The 16,305-nt window shown below is 40.9% G+C and overlaps 3 non-coding genes and 1 pseudogene across 3 annotated transcripts; all 4 read left to right on the forward strand.

Annotated features, from left to right (window-relative positions):
• Nucleotides 1–212: 212 nt before the first annotated feature.
• LOC133464207 (small nucleolar RNA U3) lies at nucleotides 213–401 on the forward strand (annotated as a pseudogene).
• Nucleotides 402–9,781: 9,380 nt separating this feature from the next.
• On the forward strand, nucleotides 9,782–9,997 carry LOC133464201 (small nucleolar RNA U3). The gene has a single exon (XR_009784421.1). It is a non-coding gene; the product is annotated as a small nucleolar RNA U3 (small nucleolar RNA).
• A 2,099-nt stretch (nucleotides 9,998–12,096) lies between these two features.
• Nucleotides 12,097–12,312, forward strand: LOC133464224 (small nucleolar RNA U3). Its single transcript, XR_009784440.1, has one exon. It is a non-coding gene; the product is annotated as a small nucleolar RNA U3 (small nucleolar RNA).
• Nucleotides 12,313–15,571: 3,259 nt separating this feature from the next.
• Nucleotides 15,572–15,787, forward strand: LOC133464225 (small nucleolar RNA U3). Its single transcript, XR_009784441.1, has one exon. It is a non-coding gene; the product is annotated as a small nucleolar RNA U3 (small nucleolar RNA).
• Nucleotides 15,788–16,305: the final 518 nt, after the last annotated feature.

Genomic DNA, 16,305 nt, shown 5'->3' on the forward strand with positions numbered 1-16,305 from the left:
TTATTTCAACTGATGTATCTTGTAGTGAACGTGAGCAGTAGTAAACATAGCTGGATGGATCATTGTCAGAGGGCGGGTTAGGGAGGGTTGACCCTCCTAAAGACATTTTATTCCTTACACTTGCCGTTTTGGGCCTACTCGTCAACAGAATTGCACCCTTACTGAGAAGGATGTTTCCGTCAATGACCTTCTGTTGCCGGTGCTGAGGAATTAAGACTATACTTTCAGGGATCATTTCTATAGTTCTTGACTTGGGAAATGTGTTTCTAAAGTGTTTGGTCTCGCTATCCATGATGATAGCCCAATCCCAAACTCCACCCTAAACCCTCAAGCCCTGAGCCCTCACAGACTTTCAGTGACGTCAGCGTCACGTGTGCGAGGGTGTGAGGGCTCCAAATGGTATAAATAGGAATGGGACACACTTAGCAGAAACCGGAAACAAGTCAGATAAAAACGTCTGTTTTTTTGTTTTTTTTTTCAATAAACTTTATTTAAAATTTCAATTTACAAAATTCCTAGTCAGATCAAAATGTTACCTACCGGTATTATAAGTTTGGGAATGATCATCTGGATGTTTGAAAACAAAGTGGTAGCCTATATAAAGGAGCATAAAATTCAACAAAGAACACAATTTAAACATGCGCACAGTACAATATGTATTTCCTTGTTAACATTGTCTTTCTTTCAATCTACCCAGACCAGCACATCCAGTATACCAGGCTCAATCGCCGAGTAATTTCTTTTTTGTAAGCGCGTGTAAACTGAGTTAAATATTCCAGCTGTGTTATGACCATCTAATATTACTTTCCATTTTTCAGCATGATGTCATTTCATTTTTGTAAGAGAGCATATAAATTGATGGTAACCTGAGCTAAATATTACAGTTATATCATTACTATTTACTGCAACGTTTTTGTTCAACTTGCTGAAATTGTTTAAATTTTGTGGTCATAAATAAATGAATAACCAAATTACTGCCTGACTTGTTTGTGTTGGATCTAAAACTATCTTGCTAGTATTTACATGTATGCATTTCTGTTAACAAAGGACATCTTAATTCAAACACTGTACTCAGATTAAAGAAAAGCAAGTCTTGTTTATTCAACACCAGCAGGTCAACTGAGGATTTGTCTAATATAAAATGAAAACAAATGAAATTGAACCTCAAATTATGAATGAAAAAATGATGAAGAAAACAACATTTTGTCCTCCATCTTCCCACAAATGTCAATTAACTTAGATAACTGGTCATCCCTCTTCCTTTCCCTCTCCTCCTCCTTTTCATCCAGCTCCCTCAGCCTCTTTTCCTGTCTTTAGTGTTGAAGAAAGTCCAAAACGTCATTTGTCCTTTTTTTTGGTTTTCTTCCCTCCGTTTGAATGAATGAATGAATGAATGAATGAAAAACTTTATTTCGAACATGCTCAAAAAAAAGAAAAGAGAAATATATATATATATATATATATATATATATATATATATATATATATATATATATATATATATATATATATATATATATATATATATATATATATATATATATAGGCTATATATACATATAAACCAAAGAACAATAGTTAAATAATATGTTTGTTGGTCGCTCCTTGTTTGCAAAGGAAATAATAGGGCCGTTGAAAAATCATCACGGGACAACAGTTTCTGAATTTAAATCACCAGTGGGATATGTATTTATATTTACAGGTGAACTTCTTTCTTCTCGCAGTCGCACATGGTTCCTTTTCCTCCGCCCCCTGTTTTGTTTACATTCTCCCTGGGGCCTGTACTACGAAGCAGGATTTGGGATTAGCGAGGTAACTTCAGGTTTAACCCTGGGTTTTCAGGACTACGACGGTGGTTCACTTCTTATCGGGGCACATCGCCATGGTAACTTATGCTGAACAGCTAACCTGCTCCGGAGCAGGTTATGTTCGAGATACAGATCGCCGGGTATAAAAGCACCGCCCACTGACCAATCAGCTCTCTTGGAAAATGGCATGCCCTTTCGAAGAGAATCCAGTGGAGCTTAGTGCGCGGATCGTGAGAGGATCCCTCCGAAGAGAACGCGTATTCAGGGACCACCAAAACCCCTTTGCTTTCCCTGATGAGTACCTGTATGAACGATCCAAAAAAAAAAAAAAAGGAAAAAAAGAAAAAAGAGGTGGAGGAGAAAATAAAAAATAAATCAATCAATGAATAAATAAAACAAATCATCACCCAAAATCCGATGTACAGTCAATCCAAAACTAATACCAATTAAATAAATAAATCAAGAAGAAATGAAAAAGAAGATGCATTTGTAAGGGGATAGCAAAAAAGGGATTTTCAATTTCGTCCCTCGAACATTCTGAGAAGTCACTTTAAAATACTAAATACCCCCCTCCTGAAAAAATAAAAAATTAAATAAAATAAATAAAAAAACCCAATTCTTTGGTACAGCATCAGCACAAGTTATCGGTCAACAACAATAGTTATAGAACCAATATATACAGACTGTCTCAGAAAATTAGAATATTGTGATTTTCTGTAATGCAAACACAAAAACAAAAAAAATGTCATACATTCTGGATTCATTACAAATCAACTGAAATATTGCAAGCCTTTTATTATTTTAATATTGCTGATCATGGTTTACAGTTTAAGATTAAGATTCCCGGCTTCCGGTTGGTGAGCAGATGGAGTAGACGCGTTTCGCGAGTGCTCCCGTGAGTGCCAAACTTTTTAAACCACCAAGCCCTCAAACTTTCAAAATTTTTACTTTAAAAGGGATTCCCTGTTGCTGTTTTTCTTTTTTTTTTGTCTCGAACGAGCCCACTTACCTCCGAGATGGCTTCGAAGAGCGGCAAGTCGGGCAAGAAGGACGACGCTGGCGCTGTCTTAACCCTGGCGGCCATTACCACGTTGCTGGAGGAACACCGCGCTGCCCTGGCCGCCGAGTTCAAAAATACTTTCAGTCAGCTCGACTCCAAACTCGACCAAACGCGGCTCGCGGTCGAGGACCATGGCCAACGGGTTTCGTCCCTTGAACTCGCCACAGAAGACCTCAGCCAGCGAGTTACGGACCTTGAAGGCATCTGCTCGACTCTACGGGATGATAATGCTCGGCTGAAGGCCAAGGTGGTGGATTTGGAAAGCCGGAGCAGAAGGCAGAACATCCGTATCCTGGGCTTACCGGAGTCGACCGAGAGCGGTTCTCCGGCGGCTTTCTTCTCCAAGCTGCTGTGTGAGGTGTTCGGGAACGATACGCTGCCGTCGCCGCCAGAGATAGACAGAGCGCACCGCTCCCTCGCCCCCAAGCCGGCCCCGGGACAGAGACCGCGTCCGGTCATCATCCGCCTTCACCGGTACCAGACGAAGGATATCCTCATCAGGGAGGCGCGCCGGAGGGGAAAGTTGGAATATCGCGGCCAGCCCATCCGGGTCCTGGAGGATTACAGCCCCGAAGTTGCCAGCCAACGAGCGGAATACAGCGGAGTCATGTCGGAGCTCTACCAGCTGGGTCTGAGGCCGGCTCTGCTCTTCCCCGCCCGGCTCCGGCTCACGCTGTCCGGGGGGGCCAGGAAGTGGATCGGCTCCGTGGATGAGGCGCGCAAATTCATCACGAGTCGCAGCAAAGCTTCAAACCCGTCGTAACGGGACTGTTGGAGGCTGCCACGGCTCCGCCTGCAGCCCGGTGCGGCTCACTGACGCTCACGGACTGACTTTTTTTTCTCTCTCTTTTTTTTTTTACGTGAGCCACATTATTCCTGAGGGGAGGGTGAGTAACCCCGCGACAACCAGTATTTTCTCTGTTGTTAGTTGGACTGCCCCTTTGCAAATATTATTAATTTGCAGTTATTTTTGGCTATTTGAGGGAAGGGGAAAAATAAGTGGTGAAGAGGGAGAGAAAAAAAAAAAAAAAAAAAAAAAAAAAAAGCTTTTCCGATTTACCTATAAGTTTTGTAATAATTGTAAGCTGTTAACCTTACTTTTACGCTGCTTAAGTCGGACGTTTTATATTTTATATTTTTGTAAAAATATTTCTGGGCTCATATCGGGACTTCCAGGTCAAGATTTGAGAGGGAATCCCTTTTTTTTTATTTACATCTACACGTTTTAAGGTGCTAATAGGTATACACCCATGATACGGGAGCAAAAGCTATTAGTGTGTAGGATAGGAAGATGTGTTATTGCACTATGTTTGTTTTGAAGAGCTTGCTGCTTTTTTTTTATTTTTCTATAGCAGCTGTCTTAGTTGGGGAGGGTGGGTCGGGGGGATATGTCACTGCCAGAAACTTTGCATTAACTCTTTTCAACTCATTACTTAATGTGGGTCACATTCAACCTCCTTTCCGTTCTCTTTTTTTCTGCCTAGGTCATTGTGCACACCTAATTTTTCTTCTTAGATATTATGAGTAGATACTTGAAGTTGGTGAGCTGGAATGTTAAGGGTCTGAATCACCCTGTTAAAAGGAAGAGGATCTTCTCACATCTAAAACACCTTAAAACAGAAATAGCCTTTCTACAAGAAACTCATATTCGCAGTTCTGATAATAGCCGCCTGTTCCCGAGGTGGTCAGGGCAGAGATTTCACTCCTCCTTTCAAGCTAAAGCCCGAGGAGTTTCAGTTCTGATCAGTCAGGATGTTTCATTTGAGCAGCACAATGTGATTTCTGACAAGTTTGGTCGCTACGTGATCGTTTCTGGGAAATTATTCAATACATTGGTCGTACTTGTGAACGTTTATGCCCCTAATTCAGATGATGCAGTCTTTTTTGAACGACTGTTTTCACTGCTCCCTGACCTTAATACATATTCTCTCATACTGGGTGGTGATTTTAATTGCTGGCTCGACCCAGTCCTAGACCGATCCTCTACCAACCCCGGCACAGCAAGTAAGTCAGCCCGTCTTATTCAGGCGTTCCTTTCTGACTACGGTGTTTGTGATGTGTGGCGTTCTTTACATCCATGTGACAGAGAATACTCCTTTTTCTCACAAGTGCACCACACATACTCGAAGATTGATTATTTTTTTATTGATAATCAACTGATTCCCCTGGTCCATTCCTGTGCTTATCAGAGCATTGTCATTTCCGACCACGCTCCTGTGGTTCTAACCATGTCCCTTCCTGACCTACCTCAGAGAGACAGACAGTGGCGATTCAATTCAACTCTGCTGTCGGACACAAATTTTGTTAAATCAATGGAAACGGAAATAGCCTTTTTCCTATCCACGAATATGACTCCAGGAATGTCTAGTCTAACTGTCTGGGATTCCCTCAAGGCTTATCTCCGGGGACAGATTATATCCTACACTGCTAGGGTGAGGCAAAAATCTTATAGGGAGCGATCAGACCTTGCCCGCCAAATTAAAGAGGTCGATGAAGAATATTCTCGGACTAAATCCCCAGATCTTTACAAAAAGCGGCTAGAACTTAAAACTAAATTTGACCTGCTTACCACTCACCCAATTGAACAGTCACTTCTGAAAAGTAAAACCAGGTTTTATGTTTATGGAGACAAATCTGACAAATTATTAGCCAACCAACTTAAAGGCTCTAAGGCTAAACAAAATATTTCTAAGATTCGATTACCAAATGGCCATGTAACTACAGACCACTTACTCATAAATGAAGCATTCAGGGACTTTTATACCCAGCTATACACCTCGGAATCTCAGACTGATCGAGATGAGATTGCGGACTTTTTAAATAGTCTTAGTATTCCCAGTCTTTCACCAGATCTAAGGAAGACATTAGAAGAACCGATATCCCTGATGGAAATTACTCGAGCCATTTCTTCACTGCAGTCGGGTAAATGTCCTGGCCCTGATGGCTTCCCGGCGGAATTTCTAAAGAAATTTTCTAATTTGCTTTCCCCATTGCTATCTTCAGTTCTTTCAGAATCCTTCAGCCACGGTTCCCTCCCTCCTTCTTTTTCGGAGGCCTGCATCACCCTCATAGCTAAAAAAGGGAAGGATCCTACTGAATGCGCCTCCTACAGGCCCATCTCCCTCTTAAACACAGATGCTAAAATCCTAGCTAAAGTCCTAGCCCATAGGCTGGAGAATGTCCTCCCCACAATTATATCTGAAGACCAAACTGGCTTCATTAAAGGTAGGCAGTCTTACTTCAACACAAGGCGACTGTTCAATATTATCTACTCTGCCTCTGAGGCTATCCCTGAATGCGTTGTCTCTCTGGATGCGGAGAAAGCATTTGATCGCGTCCAATGGGATTATCTCTTTGCTGTGCTGGACAGGTTTGGTTTTGGTCCGAACTTTGCTCTGTGGATTAAACTTCTCTATTTACACCCAACAGCCTCAATTCGTACTAACTCTCAACGGTCAAAACCATTTAATCTGCATCGTGGAACCCGTCAGGGGTGCCCCCTTAGTCCCATGCTTTTTGACATGGCTATCGAACCGCTTGCCACAGCGCTCCGATCTTGTGAGGATGTGTCCGGTATCTGGAGAGGTGGCAGGGAACATAAGGTCTCGCTTTATGCCGATGACCTCTTGCTTTTCATCTCTCACCCTCTGGCCTCATTACCCCCTGCGCTGTCACTTCTCAGTCAGTTTGGGAAACTCTCAGGCTATAAACTGAATCTCAGCAAAAGTGAGCTTTTCCCTACCAATCTCGAATCGCATGCTTTAGACCTTTCCAATTTTCCCTTTAAAATCGCAAATGACAAATTCTCCTATTTAGGCATATCGGTGACAAGGAAACACAAAGACCTGCTCCAAGAGAATCTTATCTCATTGTTAAATGAGACCAAACAAACCCTTACACAATGGTCACCCCTGTCAATGTCTCTTGTGGGTCGCATCAATTCAGTCAAAATGACCATTTTACCTAAATTTTTGTACCTTTTCCAGACCTTACCACTCTTTATTCCTGGTTCTTTTTTTCAGTCCCTTGACTCAGTTATATCTTCATACCTATGGCGAGGTAAACGGCCACGTTTGAACAAAACTCACCTTCAAAAAATTAAGTCTGCAGGTGGTCTGGCCCTCCCAAACTTTCGTTATTACTATTGGGCTGCTAACCTGCGCTGCCTTGCATTCTGGTCCTTCCACTGCGACGGCGCTGACCGCCCTGACTGGGTGGCGATGGAGTTACATCCAACTGATGACCTGTCAATTCCTGCCCTACTCGGCTCCTCACTTCCACTTCCTTCACTTAAATCAATCAAAAACCCAGTGGTTAAACATTCTCTTATAATTTGGGCCCAATTTAGGAAGTTTTTTGGTTTTCACAGCTTCTCTCTTCTTAGCCCCATTGCATCAAATCACTCTTTCAAACCATCCCTTGAGGACCCCACCTTCCAGGAATGGCACAGGAGGGGTATGATTCGTTTTAAAGATATGTTCATAGACGGCACCGTGGCATCTTTTGAGCAGTTAAGTAGTAAATTCAGCCTTCCAAAATCACATTTCTTTAGGTATCTTCAGGCTAGACATTTTGTTCTTTCCCAGACACCCAGCCCTGGTGCATCGATAGGCTTGACCACAGTTGACAAAGTTCTTGCCACAGACCCATTCAAAAAGGGGCTCATTTCGTCTTTCTATGGCATGTTGCTGGATCTTAAGAGTGCCCCTACAGATAAACTCAAAGCAGCATGGGAGCAGGACTTAGGGCTTCCCTTATCAGAGGATACCTGGGAGTCCATACTCAAACTGGTTAATACAACCTCCCTGTGCGCACGTCACTGCTTAATTCAGTTTAAAGTGGTACACAGGGCTCATATTTCCAAAGCAAAGCTATCCTCCATGTACCCAGATATTAGTCCATACTGTGTAAGATGTAAAGTAGCCGAAGCCTCTCTCATCCACATGTACTGGTCCTGCCCATGTCTAAATAAGTACTGGATGGAAGTATTTCATACTCTCTCTCTGGTGCTTAAAATCAGATTAGAACCAAACCCACTGACTGCCCTGTTTGGGGTCATGGAGGGAGGAAGGAAGTTAACCACTGCACAGGGGCACACTTTGTCTTTTGCCTCCCTTTTGGCTCGTCGGGCAATTCTGTTCAGGTGGAAGGATCCCTTCCCTCCTACTCGTGCACAATGGCTGGAAGACATCATGTCCTGCTTAAAACTGGAGAAAATTAGATACTCGCTTCAGAAATCAAATAAGTTCCAGAAAGTGTGGGGACCTTTTCTAGAAGCATTCCAGACCCTGTGAACTATACTTCATATTTCTTTTGTATTCCTAGTGCAGGCTTTTGATGATAGAGTGACCTCATATTGTGATTAGTAATCTGGCAGTGACAGGGGAGGGATTAGTTTGGTCTGTAGTTTGTTTTTGTTACTATTTTATATTTTTTCATACTGTTTAATTGTTTTTTATATTTTGTACACTGGTGTATGCTATGATTAACATGCCCATGCCTACTCAAAATATTTGTAATCGACATGCAGCATTTCACCTTTTTTTACTCTGTGAAAATTCCAATAAAAAGATCTTGAATTAAAAAAAAAAAGATTAAGATTCCCAGAATATTCAAATATATGTTTATATCCCTATGAATTTACGCATTTATACAGTCAGCGATCTTTTGCCAGGTGTCTTTCCTGCATTTTGCAGCTGCAACTGTGTTGCTTTTTGCCTGTATTATATGCCTATACTCATCATATTTCCGTAAAATTATTGTTTGCTCTTCGCTACTGAAATAAGCGGCTCTGACAGCGGACTTCTCCATGCTTGCGATTGGTCATGCGCTGAAAACACTGCCCCTTTTATGTGCACGCGCTCATATCCAGATTGGAGAAACCTGGGTTGATATACCGAGTTGATAACCGCCGTCGTGTGACCGCTTAGCGTGATTGCAATTGTCCCGCTTAGTGAATCTGGATAAGGAAAATATATCCTGGATATGTTGAACTTGCTTCGTAGTACAGGCCCCTGGTAACCTCCTTTTATGTCACAACGCAATGAACTGTGGGTAATTCCTTTTCCCAAAGTCTGCGGGGATGCTGACTTGCGGGAAGGGGGCAGTAAAGGCTCAAAATGGCTGCCGGGAGCCCTCGCGCACTTAACCACTTGAGGAATGGGACAGCCCTAAGCCCTTACGCAAGGTGTGGGAGCGCGCACGTAAGTCTGCGAGTCTGTGAGGGTGCGGATTGGGATTCAGCCTAATAGATCCATTGTTGACACATTCAACTCCTTATCAGTGACTATTTACACGTTAATTTCATAATTTATATGAATATATATATTACATATTGTCTTACTTGTTGCAAGGTGTCAAGCTTAACATGTCCACCCTTTCATGGGGAAATATTAAAAACACGTTATTGTTCAGAAATTGTAAATGTTGTCATATATACTACTGTGTAACTCTGTAGCTGTGTAACTCTGTAGCTGTGTAACTGTGTAGCTGTGTAGCTCTGTAGCTGTGTACCTCTGTAACTGTGTACCTCTGTAGCTGTGTGGCTCTGTAGCTGTGTAACTCTGTACCTCTGTAGCTGTGTACCTCTGTAGCTGTGTAACTGATTAACTCTGTACCTCTGTAGTTGTGTAACTCTGTACCTCTGTAGCTGAGTAACTCTGTAGCTCTGTAGCTTTGTAGCTGTGTAACTCTGTAGCTGTAACCAATGTTATTTATATAGTGTCTAATAGAATAACAAAATGTAATGTATATGTTTCGGTACCGTTCAGACCGAAAGAACATTGTTAGTTTGTTTTTAATTTTTTTAGTGTGTATTAACTTGCCGTTTTGGGCCTACTCGTCAACAGAATTGCACCCTTACTGAGAAGGATGTTTCCGTCAATGACTTTCTGTTGCCGGTGCTGAGGAAGTTAAGACTACACTTTCAGGGATCATTTCTATAGTTCTTGACGTGAGAAATGTGTTTGTAAAGTGTTTGGTCTCGCTATCCACGATGTTGAGTCATGATACCCCTGTTTGAGCGTGAAGCGGGCAAGAAACAATGATTTATTTCATACGTTTCTTGTCATTGATGACCGTTCTGTACTCGTCCTTGGAGTATCGAGGAAGGGGGTATGATCAGAGTGGTAGCTCATTACTGTTCAAAGAAATTGTTAGGTTCCTAAACCATCATAACATAAATGAATAACTTAGGAAAGATACAGAGACTTGTGGAATGATTTTCAAGGCGCTTCTGCAGAAGCTTGGAGAGAAGTCTTGAGGAGCTTCAGGGGCAACACGACCCTCCTTTTTAGACAGGGGTCATCAACCCTGGTCTTCGAGGGCCGGTGTCCTGCATGTTTTAGATGTTTCCCTGCTTTAACACACCTGATTCTAATTAATCATCGTCACCAGCTTGTCATCAAAGTCTGGATAGTTCTGTTGATGACACAGTCACTTGTATCATGGTGCAATGAAGCAGGGAAACATCTAAAACCTGCAGGGACACCGGCCCTCGAGGACCAGGGTTGGTGACCCCTGTCTTTAGAGCTCGTCAGGCCTTCTCCCAAAATCTCCCTGCAGTTGAGCCCTTTTTATATGCGCAAGGGTGACAGGAAAAACCATATTTGGTAAACAATGAACAATTAGAAGAAACAGATGGTCAAACAGATCAGATGATGGTTGAAAAGTCACACATGTGAAACTTAAGCTTTAAAGAAACACAAAAGGTCAAAAGGGTCAAATGCCTCCCGGAACTAAAACAGAAACTCTGAACAGATGTGTCCGAAGACACAATGGGGTATTTGTTGGACAACTCAAACTCAGGAAGGGCTTCGCTGTCATCTGTTAACATGTGATAACCAACAGTCAGCTTAAAGTCTTGAAACAACATGACGGGTCAATAAATGAGCCCCTTCTGGACAAACATGAACTCTGTGAGGTTTTGCACAGATATGTCTAAAGACACTGGTCAGCTGTTAACAAAGCGGACAACCCCCCCCCCCCCCCCCTAAATACCTTCAGGGAATGGCCTGTCCTGTGACTTCTGTTCCTATTCTGATAGTTTTTTATTTTCATAATGACAATCTTAATTCAAAAGAGTTGATTAACCTCACAGAAATTAATATATTGAATCACATGTGATCATTGATATTGTCAGAAGCTTTTTGTTGTTGTGTAGCTGTATACCTGTGTAGCTGTGTAACTCTGTAGCTGTGTAGCTGTGTAGCTGTGTAACTCTGTAGCTGTGTAGATGTGTAGCTGTGTAACTCTGTAGCTGTGTAACTCTGTAGCTCTGTAGCTCTATAGCTTTGTACCTCTGTAGCTGTGTAACTCTGTAGCTGTGTAACTCTGTAGCTGTGTAGCTGTGTAACTCTGTAGCTGTGTAACTCTGTAGCTCTGTAGCTGTGTAACTCTGTACCTGCGTAACTCTGTACCTCTGTAGTTGTTGGCTGTGTACCTCTGTAGCTGTGTACCTTCACAAACACCACCAACAACGTACATCGTATATATGTAGAATATGTGCGTGGTTGCAATGTAAAGTCATATATCAGACTTTACTCCATAACTCTGAAGCTCTGTCCACTGTTACTGTACTGACACTGTAGCTGTTTAGCTGTGTAACTCTGTAGCTCTGTAGCTGTGTAACTCTGTACCTCTGTAGCTGTGTAGCTCTGTAGCTGTGTAACTCTGTAGCTGTGTAACTCTGTACCTCTGTAGCTGTGTAACTGTGTAGCTGTGTAGCTGTGTAGCTCTGTAGCTGTGTAACTTTGTAGTTTTGTAACTCTGTAGCTGTGTAGTTGTGTAGCTGTGTAACTCTGTAGCTGTGTAGCTGTGTAACTCTGTAGCTGTGTAACTCTGTACCTCTGTAGCTGTGTAGCTCTGTAGCTGTGTAACTCTGTAGCTGTGTAACTCTGTACCTCTGTAGCTGTGTAGCTCTGTAGCTGTGTAACACTGTAGCTGTGTAGCTGTGTAACTCTGTACCTCTGTAGCTGTGTACCTCTATACCTGTGTAGCTGTGTAACTCTGTAGCTGTAACTAATGTTATTTATATAGCGTCTAATAGAATAACACAATTTAATATATGTTTCTGTACCGTTCAGAAGGAAAGAACATTGTTAGAGTTTGTTTTACATTTTTTTAGTGTGTATTAACTTGCCGTTTTGGGTCTACTCGTCAACAGAATTGCACCCTTACTGAGAAGGATGTTTCCGTCAATGACCTTCCGTTGGCGGCGCTGAGGAAGTTAAGACTATACTTTCAGGGATCATTTCTATAGTTCTTGACTTGAGAAATGTGTTTGTAAAGTGTTTGGTCTCGCTATCCACGATGATGAGTCGTAATACCCCCTTTTGAGCGTGAAGTGGGCAAGAAATAATGATTAATTTCATATGTTACTTGTCATTGATGACTGTTCTGTACTCCTACTTGGAGTATCGAGGAAGGGGGTATGATCTGAGTGGTAGCTCATTACTGTTCAAAGAAATAAATATATTTATTCACATGTGATCATTGATATTGTCAGTTTTTTCTTATTGTGTAGCTTTGCACCTCTGTAGCTGTGTCCCTCTGTAGCTCTGTACCTCTGTACCTCTTTACCTCTGTAACTCTGTACCTCTGTACCTCTGTAGTTGTGTAACTCTGTACCTCTGTAGCTGTGTAGCTCTGTACCTCTTTAGCTGTGTACCTCTGTAGCTGTGTTAGTTAGTTAGTTAGTTAGTTAGTTAGTTAGTTAGTTAGTGATTTATTCCGAACATGCAATGATATATAACGTAAATATGAACAAGTAAAACAGAAATAATAATACAAAATGGCCGATCAAGACAATTTTACAAAACAAAACAAAATAAAAAACAGCACAGTAATTTCACTTGCATGTCCGAAAAGGGGTGGGAAGAAGTATAACTTATTTAATCCCGCCCCTTCTCCATAAAATATTAACAATATTTATTTATGTCCTTCTTATTTTTACATTACTATTTTTTTAATTATATATAAATATATACATACACACACACACACACACACACACACACACACACACACACACACACGCACACACATACATACTGTACGTACATAATATACATATACACACAAACATACAAGTACACATACATACACACACACACACACATACACTCTTTTTCCGTTATATTTCTTAATTGTGCTGACAACATATAAATAAATAATAATTAACAAAAGAAAAAATATATAAATATACATATATACATACATATATACATATATATATATATATATATACACATATATATACATATACACATAAACAATGAACACATGGTGACAGTCAATAACCCTCATCCCTGTACCTTGTGAAAAATATTTTTCTATACGTGTTTTTGAAATGATTTATGTTTGAACATTCCTTGTGCTCCTCCCTCAACCTATTCCACAATTTGACACCACACACTGATATACTAAAACATCTTCTAGTGGTGTGCACTCTCTGAGTTTTGAAATTAAAACTACCCCTTAAATTATAACCCCCTTCCCTTACAGTGAATAATTTCAGAATATTTTCTGGTAGTAGCTTGTTTTTAGCTTTGAATAAGATTTTTGTTGTTTGTAGTTCTATGATGTCTTTGAGTTTTAGTAACTTTGATTGTAAGAATAATGAATTTGTGTGATCTTTGTAACCTGCCTTATGAATGATCCTTATTGCTTTCTTTTGCAGAATGATTAGTGGATGTATTGTACTGGTGTAATTATTGCCCCAAACCTCTGCACAGTAACTTATATATGGAAGAACTATTGAACAGTGGAGAATACGGAGTGATTTATGATCCAGGACCTGTTTTGCTTTATTTAATACTGCTATGCTTCTTGATACTTTGGATTGTATATGTTTGATAAGTGGTTTCCAGTTGATTTGGTCATCTATTGTCACCCCTAGGAATTTGATTTCATTAACTCTGCTAATGTTCATCCCATCCAGTTGAATCTGTAGTTGTTTATCATTTCTGCAATTCCCAAACAGGATTATTTTTGTTTTACCCAAATTTAATGCTAATTTATTTATATCAAACCACAGTTTTAATTTGATCAATTCAGTGTTAATGTCATGTATTAGAAGTTGTAGGTCACTGCCGGAACAAAAAATATTGGTATCATCTGCAAATAAAACCAGTTTTAACATGTTTGACACCTTGCATAGATCATTAATATACAGAATGAATAATTTTGGGCCTAACACTGACCCCTGGGGGACGCCACAAGGAATGCCCAAACATGTTGAGAACAAATCACCCAGCTTGACAAACTGTTTTGTGTAACGCTGTACCTCTGTAGCTGTGTACCTCTGTAGCTGTGTAGCTGTGTAACTCTGTAGCTGTGTAGCTGTGTAACTCTGTAGCTTTGTAACTCTGTAGCTGTGTACCTCTGTATCTCTGTAGCTGTGTAGTTGTGTAGCTGTGTAACTCTGTAGCTGTGTAACTCTGTAACTCTGTAGCTGTGTAGCTGTGTAACTCTGTAGCTGTGTACCTGTGTAGCTGTGTAGCTGTGTACCTCTGTAGCTGTGTAACTCTGTACCTCTGTAGCTGTGTAGCTCTGTAGCTGTGTAACTCTGCAGCTGTGTAACTCTGTAGCTGTGTAGCTGTGTAACTCTGTAGCTGTGTAACTCTGTAGCTGTGTAACTCTGTAGCTGTGTAGCTGTGTAACTCTGTAGCTGTGTAGCTGTGTAACTCTGTAGCTGTGTAACTCTGTAGCTCTGTAGCTGTGTAACTCTGTACCTGCGTAACTCTGTACCTCTGTAGTTGTATAGCTGTGTACCTCTGTAGCTGTGTACCTTCACAAACACCACCAACAACATACATCGTATATATTGTAGAGTCTACAATGTAGACTATGTGCGTGGTTGCAATGTAAAAGCATATATCAGACTTTACTCCATAACTCTGAAGCCCTGTCCACTGTTACTGTACTGACACTGTAGCTGTTTAGTTGTGTAACTCTGTAGCTCTGTAGCTGTGTACCGCTGTAGTTGTGTAACTCTGTAGCTCTGTACCTCTGTAGTTGTGTAACTCTGTACCTCTGTAGCTGTGTAACTCTGTACCTCTGTAGCTGTGTAACTCTGTAGCTGTGTAGCTGTGTAACTCTGTAGCTGTGTAGCTGTGTAACTCTGTAGTTTTGTAACTCTGTAGCTGTGTAACTCTGTACCTCTGTAGCTGTGTAACTGTGTAGCTGTGTAGCTGTGTAGCTCTGTAGCTGTGTAACTTTGTAGTTTTGTAACTCTGTAGCTGTGTAGTTGTGTAGCTGTGTAACTCTGTAGCTGTGTAGCTGTGTAGCTGTGTAACTCTGTAGCTGTGTAACTCTGTACCTCTGTAGCTGTGTAGCTCTGTAGCTGTGTAACTCTGTAGCTGTGTAACTCTGTACCTCTGTAGCTGTGTAGCTCTGTAGCTGTGTAACACTGTAGCTGTGTAGCTGTGTAACTCTGTACCTCTGTAGCTGTGTACCTCTATACCTGTGTAGCTGTGTAACTCTGTAGCTGTAACTAATGTTATTTATATAGCGTCTAATAGAATAACACAATTTAATATATGTTTCTGTACCGTTCAGAAGGAAAGAACATTGTTAGAGTTTGTTTTACATTTTTTTAGTGTGTATTAACTTGCCGTTTTGGGTCTACTCGTCAACAGAATTGCACCCTTACTGAGAAGGATGTTTCCGTCAATGACCTTCCGTTGGCGGCGCTGAGGAAGTTAAGACTATACTTTCAGGGATCATTTCTATAGTTCTTGACTTGAGAAATGTGTTTGTAAAGTGTTTGGTCTCGCTATCCACGATGATGAGTCGTAATACCCCCTTTTGAGCGTGAAGTGGGCAAGAAATAATGATTAATTTCATATGTTACTTGTCATTGATGACTGTTCTGTACTCCTACTTGGAGTATCGAGGAAGGGGGTATGATCTGAGTGGTAGCTCATTACTGTTCAAAGAAATAAATATATTTATTCACATGTGATCATTGATATTGTCAGTTTTTTCTTATTGTGTAGCTTTGCACCTCTGTAGCTGGGTCCCTCTGTAGCTCTGTACCTCTGTACCTCTTTACCTCTGTAACTCTGTACCTCTGTACCTCTGTAGTTGTGTAACTCTGTACCTCTGTAGCTGTGTAGCTCTGTACCTCTTTAGCTGTGTACCTCTGTAGCTGTGTTAGTTAGTTAGTTAGTTAGTTAGTTAGTTAGTGATTTATTCCGAACATGCAATGATATATAACGTAAATATGAACAAGTAAAACAGAAATAATAATACAAAATGGCCGATCAAGACAATTTTACAAAACAAAACAAAATAAAAAACAGCACAGTAATTTCACTTGCATGTCCGAAAAGGGGTGGGAAGAAGTATAACTTATTTAATCCCGCCCCTTCTCCATAAAATATTAACAATATTTATTTATGTCCTTCTTATTTTTACATTACTATTTTTTTAATT

The sequence above is a fragment of the Cololabis saira genome, chromosome 17 (assembly GCF_033807715.1).
Source record: "Cololabis saira isolate AMF1-May2022 chromosome 17, fColSai1.1, whole genome shotgun sequence".
Taxonomy (NCBI): Eukaryota; Metazoa; Chordata; class Actinopteri; order Beloniformes; family Belonidae; genus Cololabis; species Cololabis saira.